General features: G+C 40.2%; 1 long non-coding RNA gene across 1 annotated transcript; it reads right to left on the reverse strand.

Annotated features, from left to right (window-relative positions):
- Positions 1-9,951: 9,951 nt before the first annotated feature.
- Positions 9,952-10,559, reverse strand: LOC125487560. The gene is made up of 2 exons (XR_007265956.1): positions 10,448-10,559; positions 9,952-10,370 (listed from the first exon to the last, which is right to left on the reverse strand). It is a non-coding gene; the product is annotated as an uncharacterized LOC125487560 (long non-coding RNA).
- Positions 10,560-13,337: the final 2,778 nt, after the last annotated feature.

The raw sequence follows: 13,337 nt of genomic DNA on the forward strand, positions 1-13,337 counted from the left end.
TCTTCTATCCGCCTCCCACTCTCTCCCTATTTATTTCAAAACCCCCTTCCCCTCCCCCTTTTCTGATGAAGGGTCTAGGCCCGAAACGTCAGCCTCTCTGCCCCTATGATGCTGCTTGGCCTGCTGTGTTCATCCAGCCCTGCACCTTGTCATCTCTCCGTGGTGCTGTGTTCGAGTGATTATCTGAATTCGCATACGGGGAGAGGCTGTTCATCCGCTTCACGGGCGGGAGGAAATTCACCCTGTTACTCCCACCTCAATAAACAGCAATGTGTCCACACTGATAGGCATCCGTTTCAAATTCCCTGCTTGGAGCGGTGGTTTAAAAGCAAAATGGATCTGCTTCAACAAACACACTCGTGCTAGTGAGAGGCTATTCACCTTACCTTGTGTGGGAAGAGGTTCACTTACTCATCTCAGCTGCAGCATTGAGACACCAGCATGTTCATAAGTGTCTCCATTGTGCAAATAATCACACCTAGGACTGAATCGTGTTCATTCTGACAGTTGGTATTTGTTTCTGCTGGTGTTAGTGATCCCTGTAACCAGGATGGAATTTAATATTCTCGGATAAACATAAAGTCAATCAGCATTGCTTGAACCACAAGGGTTTGGATTTCTGTCTTTCCTTCCTGAGAGTCTAGCCTCATGTGGTGGCAGGTCAGTGGGGCAGACGATTCCATGGTACGGACAGAAATCAACCTGAACACGTTTCTTCAGGGTCACACTGAAAGAGACGAACAGCGTGTCGGTTTTTGTTTAGAATCAGGAAGTACAACTGGGAATACTGGAAACATGCTGCCAAATACGGAGATTGGGGTCAAACAGGAATCTGTCCCTGACTGAAACTGAAACTGAAACATCAGGTTTAAGTTTCCAGAATGAAAATGAGTGTGGTCATTATCCTGTAAAGGTTTAACATGTTTTTGTGACAGTCTTGAGTTTGCCATTTTAAGGCACGTGATATCTCATTTACAATTTAACCCGTTTAAAATAAATTGGTTAAACTCTGCATTAAAATGACCAATTTGAGGAGTTCACAGAAATGTGTTATTGTTTACCCCAGCTGGTAGGAAGAGATTATCTGACCGGCTGAGACACCAGCAGGTTCACACTGGAGAGTGACCTTTCATTGTCGGAAGAGATTCACTACCAAGGCACGATTTAGTGAATACCAAGGAAATCTCTTAAATGCCCAGATTGATGGAAGTGCTGTAAATGAACTTGAGAATCTTTATGCCATCAATGTGTTCACAAAAATCATTAGGTATCATCTCACTGCACTGTGCACCAGCAAATGCACCCAGCAAAGAGACCATTTACCTGCTCCCACTGTGGAAAGGGATACTCTCAGACAGCCAACCTGCCGACACAGTTCACAAGAAACTCCAGTGATCAGATTTTGTTGTTCTTCACTTCCAGGGCTGAACCGTATTCATTGTTCGTTCCTGTAGATGTTGAAAAGTTCTAGTCCAGCTACATGGTGTTAACATTCTGGCTAAAACTCAAATAAAGTATGTTTGGTGCATAAGTCTGCTTAATATGTCTAACATTGTTTGGTTATTTTTACACAAAACTTCGTTGTGCACCAGTGAGTTCACATTGGAGAGAAATAGTTCAATGCTTCAAATGTGGGATGGGATTCACTCATTTTCCCACCCTGCTGAAATACAGGAAGATCAAGTGAGATTAATCCATTTTACCAGAAATCATGTTTAATTCTCAGGTTTGAAACAAGACTTTAACGCTAAGAAAAGGCAAGTCTGTTCAGATATAAATTCAAATCAATCATAGTTCAGGAGAAATTTTAATTGGTGCAGTCATAATATAGAAATTTGAATTTATGAAACAACGTTAGTTGGGTCTAAATGTAAACGGATCACATCCATATACTCAAAAGTTATACATGTTGATGGTTTTCATTTTGCACTCATCAGGACTATTCACAAGAATACCAATACAAGGGGAAAACCAACATTTATTCTGCATGGGAGGAGAGTGTTGAGAGTCCTGCGCAGTACAAGATACAAAGCTTTGACAGAACGTTTTTCAGCAATGCTCAAGTTCTGTAAAACCAAATGGGTACTTTCCATTTTTTTTAATATGGAGAGTACCTATCTGTCATTAAAATCATTTTCCCTCCCTTTCTTACATGAGATCCATTTTCGCACAATAACCCAAAAGGATACATAAACATGTTTATCATATCCAACAGATTTCCACATCTTTTCACAGGTTGATCAGATCTATGAGAGCACATCCCCTTCTGGATATTGCAGGGTAGTGGAATGGGAATTTTTAACTCAAATCATATTTCCCTCTCCTCATTTTAATGTGTGATTGGCTGGCTATTAGCTGACTAGTCCTTACCTTTGTGTGTAACTAATCTTGATCTCAGAACAATTAATGTTTAATGCATTTCCTTAATCTGATTTTGAATAAATATCTTTATGTAATTTGTATACATTTTTGCTTCTCATTTTGCTAGTCTGATTTATTAAAAACAATTTCTGTTTACAGATTCTAACTTCTAATTTCTAACAAATCGTGTTTTAGGTTAATCTTTAATATAAAAACACTCTATAACAACATGCCTAATACACATCTATGTTAGTTTAAGTTCAGTCTTTATATTACAACTACTAATTATTGTTAATCCTTCAAATGCATCTATACTTACAACTTCTGTGAATTGTCTGTTTCCTTGCTTGTATCCAATGACATTGCTTCATTACTGACTTTTTAAAAAAAACATTTGTAATAAATAGTATTACTTGTTTATTACATGGCATTTTCTGCATTTTAACGGTTTAAAATTTTTTTCAAAATTTCAGTGCAAATGGTGAAGGAGTTTTAACTAAGAATTTTAAAATAACTATTAATCAGGTCTTGAATTACAAAGAAGTGTGTTTCAGTATGTGAAAATAATCTGGTGTCAGCCTTGCCTAAAATTGTCATTGCAACAATGCAGGAACTGTTTACTTATTCAGTGTGTTTTTTCTGAAAAATACCATCAAAAATTTCTTGCATTCTTTAGACTCTGGGTGAAAGACATCTGCAACATATCAGTTCCTCATTGCTGTTCTAAATCTCGAGCTTCAAACCACACAAAATGACAAATACGTGTTGTTCAAATGGGACCATTCCCTCTGCATTGATCAAGATCATAATTTCTACAATTCAAGTGATCAATAGGTCTACAGTTAAAATGTGTAACAGAGAGAATTGATCAGGATAATGTAGTTGATGCCATGTATATGGACTTTCAGAAGGCATTTGACACAATTTGTCACACCGCAGATCTGTGAGCAAATTTAAACCTCATGGAATGAAATGGATGGAAAGAGCATACATAAAAGATTGGATAACAGGAAGGATAGAGTGCACAGACAGGTGGCAGATGTGAAGAAATGTGAGCTGATCCATTTTGGGAAGATGGTCAGAACTTGCGTCTCACAGTATTCAAGTTATTTTCCTATTATATTTGTATTTCCTGCAACTCATCCTGATGAGTGCCAAGTGAAAAGCTTTCACAAACTTTGTCCTCTGTCAGCAATTATTGTAGTTTTCTGCCACCAATGACTACAATGTAAAGAGTACAACTCTAGGGGGACCTGAGTGCATGTATGCAACTGTTATTAAATATGGCAGAGCTGCTTGAGAGAGGGGTTAATAAAGCATAGAGTATACTAGGTTTTATTTATAGAGGAGCAAATTACTGCAGATGCTGAAACCTGTATGGAAAACGACAAAGCTGGAAATCACAGCGGGTCAGGCAGCATCCGCGAAGAGACAGCAAGCTAAACTTTACTCAGTTATCCTACCTTCTGAAATATATGCAAGTACACACTGCGGAGAGACCTTTTAAATGCCAAGACTGAAGGAAGTACTTTAAATGAGGAATTGATATTCCATAAATGTGTTCACACTGATGACAGACCATTCCAGTGCTCTGACTGTGGGATCATCTCAACTCACTGTCCACCAACGAATTCACACCGGGGAGAGACCATTCACCTGCACCGAACATTGGAAGGGATTCACTCAGTCATCCCACCTACTAGAACACCAGCATGTTCACACTAATCAAAAAGCATTTAAGTGTCCAGATTGCTGGAAGTACTTTAAAAATTCCAGGGAATTGATGTCCCATCAATGTGTTCACACTGATGAGAGACCGTTCAGGTGCTCGCACTGCGGGACTGGGTTAAGCAGTCATCTCAACTCCCTATCCACTAGTGAATTGACACTGGGGAGAGGCAATTCACCTGCTCTGAGTATGGGAAGGGATTCAGTCCGTCATCAATTTACTTACATGTCGCCAAATTCACAATGCGGTGAGACAAGTCACCTCCTTTTGAGTGTGGCAAAGAATTTACTGATTCATCCAGCCTTCTGATACACCAGTCTAATCATACTGAGTAGAAACCTTTCACATGCCCAGACTGTGGGAAGTCATATAAAAATTCCAATGAACTGATGAGAGACCATTCAGCTGCTCTAACTATGGGATTGGTACAGGTGATCATTGGAACTTGCTACACACCAGCAGGTTCACACTGGGGTGAGGCCATTCACCCACTCTGATTGTGGAAAAGGATTCACTCAGTCATCTACGCTGCTGAGACACCAGCATATTCGCACTGAGGAGAGACCATTCACCTGCTCAGATTGTGGAGAGGGCTTCACTGCTTCATCAACTCTGCAGAAACATCCACAAGTTCACACTGGGAAGAGGACTTTTAAATGCCCAGACTGTGGCAGACGCTATAAATGTTCAAGGAATCTGATGTCCCATCAACATGTTCACACTGAGGAGAGACAGTTCAAGTGCTCTCACAGTAGGACTGGATTCAGACAATCATCAGACCTCACAGTACACCAATGAGTTCACACTGGGGAGAGACCATTCACCTGCTCAAATGGGAAAGGATTAAGTCAGTGACCCAACCTGGTGTCACACCAATGGGTTCAAACTGAGGAAAGACCATTCACCTGCTCCACGTGTGGAAAGAGATTCACTCAGTCATCCCACCTGATGCTATATCAACGGGTTGACACCAGGGAGAAACCAATTAAATGTCCAGACTGTGGAAAGTGCTTTTAAAAGTTCCTAGGAACTGATGTCCTATCAAAGTACTTGCACTGATGAGAGACTGTTCAGGTGATCATCTCACCTCATTGAGCACCAGCGAATTCATATGGGTAGAGGCCCTTTACCTGCTTTGAATGTGGGAAGGGATTTACTCAGTCATCCAATTTGCTGCAAAATCAGCGAGTTCACAAAAGTAACTACTGTGATGGGATTTTGCAGTTGATCTCATCCAGGACTGAACTGGGTTCATTGGAATCTATTTCAGCTGATGTTAATATTAAAACACTTTTTTTATTCTTCCTTCTTTTGTAGACATTATTTATTGCCCAAAAGAGTGATTTATTGGGCTATTTCAAAGGGCAGTTGGGAGTTAACCATGTAACTGTGAATCTGAAGTCACTTGTCGTGCAGACCAGGTAAGGATGACAGATATCCTTCTCTCAAGGATATTGCTGAACCAGACCTGCTGTTCCAACAATCAATGGTAGTTTCATGGCATGACCATGGAGACTAGCTTTCAATTCCGGACTTTATTTAAATGCTGTGGTATGTTTGACACAGTGTTCCCTGAGCATTAATATCTGGATTATTAGTCCACTATGCAGCGATCTCATTCTAAACTCCAGCTCAGTGATAGGGGTTAATATTCTGGATAATCAGCTTTGTGAAAAAAAAAGTGTTGAGTCTTCCTAATGTCCTCACAGTTTGGTCCATTTTGAAGAGCTGTCTCCTTCTGCCTCCTTCCTCCATCTTCACCTCTAGCAACAAGTGCGAGGAGCTCACAGAGCTTCTTTGTCACTAAGCTGAAGCAGACTCTGAGACAGTTCATGTCCAAATGCAGTGAGATGTGCACAGTATCCATGCTGGGGGTTAAAAAGTGACAAGTAATTTTCACACCAAACAGAGGCTAGGCAATCAGAGATAGTAGGAACTGCAGATGCTGGAGAATCCGAGACAACAAGGTGCAGGGCTGGATGAACACAGCAGGCCAAGCAGCATCATAGGAGCAGAGAGGCTGACGTTTCGGGCCAAGATCCTTCATCAGAAAAGGGGGAGGGGAAGGGGGTTTTGAAATAAATAGGGAGAGAGTGGGAGGCGGATAGAAGAGGGACAGAGGAGAGGATAGGTGGAGAGGAAACAAAACAGGTCGAGGCTAGGCAATGACCATCTCTGACAAGGGAGAATCTAATCATTGCACTTTACCATTTAATGGCATTACCTTCTCTGGAACCCTTCACTGTCAACATCCTGAGCATTACTGTTGACCTGAAAATGAACTGGACTGTGCATACGAATGCTCTGGCTACAAGACCAGGTCAGAGGCTAGGAATCCTGCAACAAATAACTCAACTCCTGACTCCCCCATTGTAAACATCCGCCATTTACAAGGCACAAGTCAGGAGCATGATGGAATACTCCCCACTAGCCTGGATGAGTGCAGCTCTGACAACACTCGAGAAACTTGACACTGTCTAGGACAAAGCAGCCCGCTTGATTGACACCAGGTCCACAATCCATCACTCCATCCACCACAGAAATTCAGCATGGCTTCTTAGAGAGCTCCTTCCAATCCAGGATCACTAGAAGGACAAGTGCAGCAGATACATGGGAAAACTAACCCCCTGCAAGTTCCTCATTAAGCCAATCACCATCTTGACTTGGAAATACATCACAGTTCCTTCAGTGTTCATGGGTCAAAATCCTAGAATTCCTTCCCTGTCAGCATTAACTACCGACCCACAGCACATGGATTGCAATGATTCAAGAAAGCAGCTCACCACCACCCTCTCAAGGGGCAACCGGGATAGGCAATAAATGCTGACCCATCCAGAGACACCAACATGAATAAGCAAGCGGTAACTACAGTGATTGTATTGTCTCACTCTGTCAACCTGCTGAGAGTTTACAATGAATGACAATGATTAGATTCTGTTATAGATCTCTTCCAGGATTGAATCAAGTTCATTGGGGTCTCTTTTGACTAATGTTGATAAACTCCAGCCCAGCTAGATGTGTTAACATTCTGAGGAAAACTCAAATAAACTGGATTTATGTCAGATACACAGCGACTCATGTGTGTTTAGTATGTCTAACACAGGTTTGTTGCATGTTCATCTGACCTCATTGTATACCAGCATGTTCACACTGGAGAGAAGCAGTTCAGTCGCTTGAAATGTGGAGTGGGATTCATCCAATTTAACTAGAAATTATTTTTAAGTCTCAGGTAAGCTTAGCCAAAGGGAAGGCAACATTGTCCAGCTAGTGAATTCAAATAGTTGAGGAGAAATATAAATTAGTACGGAGTTTTAGAATTTTGAAGCTATGAGACAAAGTTAGTAAAGCCCAAATGTTTAATCGTCATATATCCACACAAACTGTAATTTCAGAATGTTGCTGGAAAAATACACACTTTGTCAAAGCTTTTCATCTTACACTCATCAGGACGATTCACAAGAATACCAATTCAAAGGAAAAAGCAACATTTATAGATCATGGGAGGAGAGTGCTGATTGGTTGTTGAGTGGATTCCAATTATTAGAGGTGTTGCCATGCAGTATATTGTGCTGCTGAGTGACAGATGAAAAGCTTTTTTTAAGCAAAACTCAAGTTTTGCATGACCAAACGACCACTTTTTAGTATCTATCCAAAGTTAAAATAATTTGCTCTTCCTTTCGTACACTAGGTTAATTTTAACAAGATAACCCTAAAGCAGTCATGAACATACTCATCATATCTGACAAAAGATTGATCAGATCCAGGAATGCGCACTCCTTCTGGATAATTCTGGCTCACAGGGTCAGTGGAGATGGGATTTTTAATGCCAATGTTCAAGACCCTCCCTCACATTGTACTATTGAGTAATTTGATTGTTTGTCGTATTCTTTAATTTTGTTTAATGATTCTTACCTTTGTGCATAATTGACCTCAATAACAGAGCAATGAACTGTTCAATATGTTTCCTTAATCTGATTCTGAACACAGGTCTTCATATCATTTGTAAATGTTTTTCTTTCTAAGTTTTATTACAATCTGATTTAAAAACATTATTTGCAGACATTTCATGTCTGTAGATTCTAACTTTGGATTTATACAAAGTGTTTTTTGATTAATCTCTTAACATAAAATCACTTTGCAACAACATGTCTAATCCAGAATGAGAGGTCATCATTTTAGACTAAGGCGTGGCAAATTTAAAATAGAGAACAGGATGAATTACTTCTCTCAAAGGGTTGTGAATTTGTGGAATTCAGTACCCCAGAGTGCGGTGCATGCCAGCACACTGGATAAATTTAAGGAGGAGAGAGACAGATTTTTAATTTATAATGTGTTGACAGGTTATTGGGAGCAGTCAGGAAAGTAGAGTTGAGGCTGAGATGAGATCAGTCATGATTGTATTAAATGGCAGAACAGGCTTAAGAAGCTGAATTTGCCTGCTCCTGCTCCTAATTCTTACAGAGCATGGCAACAGACCCCTCAGCCCAACTAGTTCATGCCAACCATGTTCCCAAACTAAACTGGTCCACTTGCCTGCATTTAGCCCATATCCCTCCAAACCTTTCCTGTTTATTTACTTATCCAAAATGGCTTTTAAATGTTGTAACTGTACCTGCATCCACCACTTCCTCTGGCAGTTCATTCCACACACGAATCGCTCTCTGTGTTAAAAAGTTGCCTCACATGTCCTTTTTAAAACTTTCTCCTCTCACCTTAAAAATATGCCCCCGGTTTTGAACTCCCCACACCTAGGGAAAATACCCTTGCTGTTCATATCATTTCCAAATGATATGAAGACCTGTGTTCAGAATCAGATTAAGGGAACATATTGAACAGTTCATTGCTCTGTTATTGAGGTCAATTATGCACAAAGGTAAGAATCATTAAACAAAATTAAAGAATATGACAAACAATCAATAGTACAATGTGAGGGAGGCTCTTGAACATTGGCATTAAAATTATCTATGCCCCTCGTGATTTTATAAACCTCTATAAGGTCACCCTTCCACCTCCTAGGCTGCAATGAAAAGAGTCCCAGTCTATCCAGCCTCTCCTTATACTGAAACCCTCCACTGTGCAGTATTCCAGAAAAGGCCTCACCAACATCCTGTACAACCTCAACATGATGCTCCCAACTCCTATACTCAAAGGTCTGAATGGTGAAATATTTCACATTGTCAGAATTGCTAACCATTTTGCTGATGAAAAGCAATTCACTGCATTTTATAGAATAGAATGTTTCCATCAATATGTATGAGGTCTATCTGCCATCATTCAGTTTTGCCTCACTTTTGTCCATTACTTGTCCTGATATTGATTGGGAATTTGCATGCATCTTTTCATCAGTGGTTTGTGGATTTATTGTGTTCTATTTTACTTTCCTCAGCCCCAATACAGGGCATCACTTCTGCATGTTACTGTTCATCCATGTTTGGATGAACCACTCTGAGAAAAATGAGATTAAATTGTTTCTACAGAATTCAATGTAAAAAGATTGCCAATATAACCATGTTCCTACAAATGTGTCTCATTTTTCTGCATATGAATTCATCATTAACTGTCTAATTTTGGACTGGGATTCCTAAATTTATATGCATTCAAGGCTGTCAGAACTACTGAGACCTTTCTTTAGAATTGTAGGGTGAGAACAGGTAGTGGTGGTTGTGGCTGAGAAGTAAAGGGAAATAAAGGAAGTACTTGCTTCTTCACTAATATTCAAGAGAATTAACACCTTACTTTGTAAAGCACAAAGTTTCAAAAGTATAAAGTATTCTGTCGGTACCTGGTACTGGAACAAGCAGATTTCTTTGGCATGTTTTAGGTCATGGGTCTGTGTCAAGCAAAACCACTCTGCCATTCTGTTTCATTACATCAAAATATTTTAATCTTAATCATAGCCATACTATGTTCGTGCTGTGCCTTTTCCTGCTCAACCGAACATGGAAGTAGCAGCCAGCACGTCCCACAGCCAATACAGATGCTGCTTACCAGCACTCATACATCGTTTCTCTTAATAGTCTTTGCTCAACAAGATACAGTGCCATTCTATTCCTGTCATTAGTATCATAAGCTGGTTAGTAATAGGTACACAGGTATGACTATGATATGATTTTGAATATTTCCTCTGTGTCAAGTAAAATGCAATTAATTTCCAGCAAACTCTTTCTGCCAGGCAATCCTAGAAGTTCTGTAATTTAAAGCTGCAAAGCTTTCAATCCTTCCTATCGCAGTCCAAAATGGCTGACCTCTTGTCCCGAGGTATGATTTTTCATCTGAAATGCTGCAGGCAGAGGAAACAGCCACTCAGTACAATACCAGACCAAACCCTTTTAAAAGGTTATATTTCAATGAGATCACCTGTCATTCTTTAAAACTCTAGAGTATAGGGCTCTTCTGTTCAATCTCTCTTTGTAGGACAACCCCCTCTAAATTGTTTGCTGTTTACTTTGCTAAGTTTCACTGATTCATATCTGAGAATACACAAATCAATAAAAATGCCAGAAGTTGACCAGGCTGTTAGAAAAAAACAATTAATTTGACTTTACAAATACAGACAAAGACTAAGCAAGGAGGTTAAGGCAAACATTTATGAACAAACACTGGGTTAGGCTTCCAATAAATTGTGTTTAATTCTGCACATCACTCTTTAGAAAGGATAAGATGCTTTGGAGAAGATGCAGGGAAGATTTGCTAGAATTCTAACAAAGTTGAGGGACTTCAGTTATGTCAAGAAACTAGAGAAGTTGCAATTATTCTCCTCAGAGCAGACAGTTAACGACTTATCAACTACAAAATCATATCTTTTGTTTTTAGATTTGCAAGCATGGGCTGTTTGAGTACAGCCTGTACTGCTGAACGCTACTGACTGTGCCAATTCTGCACTGACCACCAATTAAAGGAACATGGTTCATTTATAAATATGCAGGGGCTCATTCCTTGCAAAAAGGAATATGTTCAAACCTTGTGCTTTTTATGTAACCTGGAGCTTAGGAAGCATTTGGTTCCCAGTTGCCTTTTCCATGGCAATGCCACAGCCAGAGTTGACTTGCCAAATAATCAGAACTCTTTTCTCCAGCACAAATTGTTGTCATTGCTTAAAATTTGGCGTACTTGCATTTGGCCTGATGAGTGTAAGATGAAATGCTTCGGTAACATGTCTCTCATCTAGAAAATATTCAAGTTCAGTAATTGTTACAATTGCAAATTTTTGCAGGAATTGCAAAACAGAAGAGTGAGCTGCTATTTACTGAAACTAACAGATAACCCAGTTATTAGCTTGTGACTCATTTCAGAATAATGCAAAGTAACAAAACCCAGAAATCCCATTTGATTTTTCCCCACTTGTCTTTGTAAAGCTCTTAATTAACAAAATGTGTAAATCAAGTATAAACATATACATACACAGTGATAGACAGAAGATCTTTGGGTAGATGCTGAACTTGTATCAATAAGCAATTTCGAAAACATTGAGCAGAAAAGTTAACACTTACCAATAGTGCACAGTAACCAACTTGAGGAGTTGAATGTTCCAGAAACAGGATTAATCCCTGATTCTGAACCATTGCTGACCTGTTTAAGGGGTCAGATGCTAAATCTTGCAGCTGGTTTACTACTGCTAGAGCTTCAGGCTCCCCAGTCATTGTGTCATATGTTTTAACCAATTTTCTCAAGAATTCCTATTTTAGTAACGTCTGTATCAGCGTAAACCTCAGTGAACTTAAAGCTTCATTTCCACAATGTACAAAGTTGAGACTTGCTGACCGCTTTTGTTTGCCTACAAAATATCCCAGAGTTTCCCACATTTTCCACTTGGGAACTCTGCAGCCTTCTGGACTTAATATCAATGATTTTCGGGCTTGAGCACCTTCCCCCATTGCTTTTCCCCACACACCAGGCATTTGTCATCACATGGGCTCCTACCACACAAAACCTGTTGTTACCCACTATCGGTCCCAATTAGCAGCTGTTCATTCTCCCAGGCTGATATTTACCCAGTCCTTTTTCTGTCCAACTGTTATTCTCTCTCTTTGGGCTCTATTTCTGCCTATTGTTTACTCCTCTTGCCCCATCTTCTGAATAAATACCAACCTTTTCTCAGCTACCATCAGTTGTGAAGAGTAACTGGACCCACAACATTAACTCTGCTTTCTCTCCACAGATGCTGCCAGACCTACTGAGTTCATAGAATCTCTATGGTGTGGAAGAAGGCCATTTGGCCCATCGAATCCACACTGACTCTCCAAAGAGCATCCCACCCTGACTCCCATCCTACTATCCTATCCCTGTAACCCTGCATTTCCCATGGCTAATCCATCTAGGCTGCACATTCCTGGACAATTTAGCATGGCCAATCCACCTAACCTGCGCATCTTTGGATTGTGGGAGGAAAGCAGAGCATCTGGAGAAATCCCATGCAGCCACAGGAGAATGTACAACTCTACACATACAATCACCCAAGGCTGGAATCGAATCCAGGTCTCTGGCACTGTGAGGCAACAGTATTAACCACTGAGTCAGCAATTTCTGTTTTTGTGTCTGATTTCCAGCATCCGCAGTTCTTTTGGGTTTATTTTACTCATGGGTCAAAGGGCCTGTTCCTGTGCTGTACTGTTCTATGTTCTATATTTCAGGGATTAAGAATTTCAGTTGTGAAGATAAGTTTGACTCTTTTCATTGGAGAAGTGATGGATGTTCTGATTTTAGGATTCAAAATAAAGAGAGGTAATAACACAGAGTAAATCGGGGAAACTGTTCCCATTCATGACAGGATTGAGAGTCGTAGAGTTATACAGTACAGAAGCAGACCATTCGGCCCAAAAGGTCTACCCGACCAGGTTTCCTAAACTGAATTTGCCCTCTAAACCTTTCCTATTCATGTATCTGTCCAAATAAGTTTTAATTATTGTAACTGGATTTGGCTGTACCATTTCCTCTGGCAGCTCATTCCATATATACACCATATACACAACTACTGTGAAAAAGTTGCCCCATAGATCCCTTTTCATTCTTTCCCCTCTCACCTTAAACCTATGCCATCTAGTTTTGGACTCCCCTACCCCGTGGAAAACACCATGTCTATCCACCTTATCTATGCCCCTCATGATTTTATAAACCTCTACAAGATCATCCTTCAGCCTCCTACGGTCCAGAGAAAAAAGTCCCAGCCTATTCAGCCTCTCTGTATAACCCTCCAGACTTGGTAATGTCCTTGTAAGTCTTTTTTGCACCCTTTCGGTTTAATAACATC

The sequence above is a fragment of the Rhincodon typus genome, chromosome 42 (genome assembly GCF_021869965.1).
Source record: "Rhincodon typus isolate 14 chromosome 42, sRhiTyp1.1, whole genome shotgun sequence".
NCBI lineage: Eukaryota > Metazoa > Chordata > Chondrichthyes > Orectolobiformes > Rhincodontidae > Rhincodon > Rhincodon typus.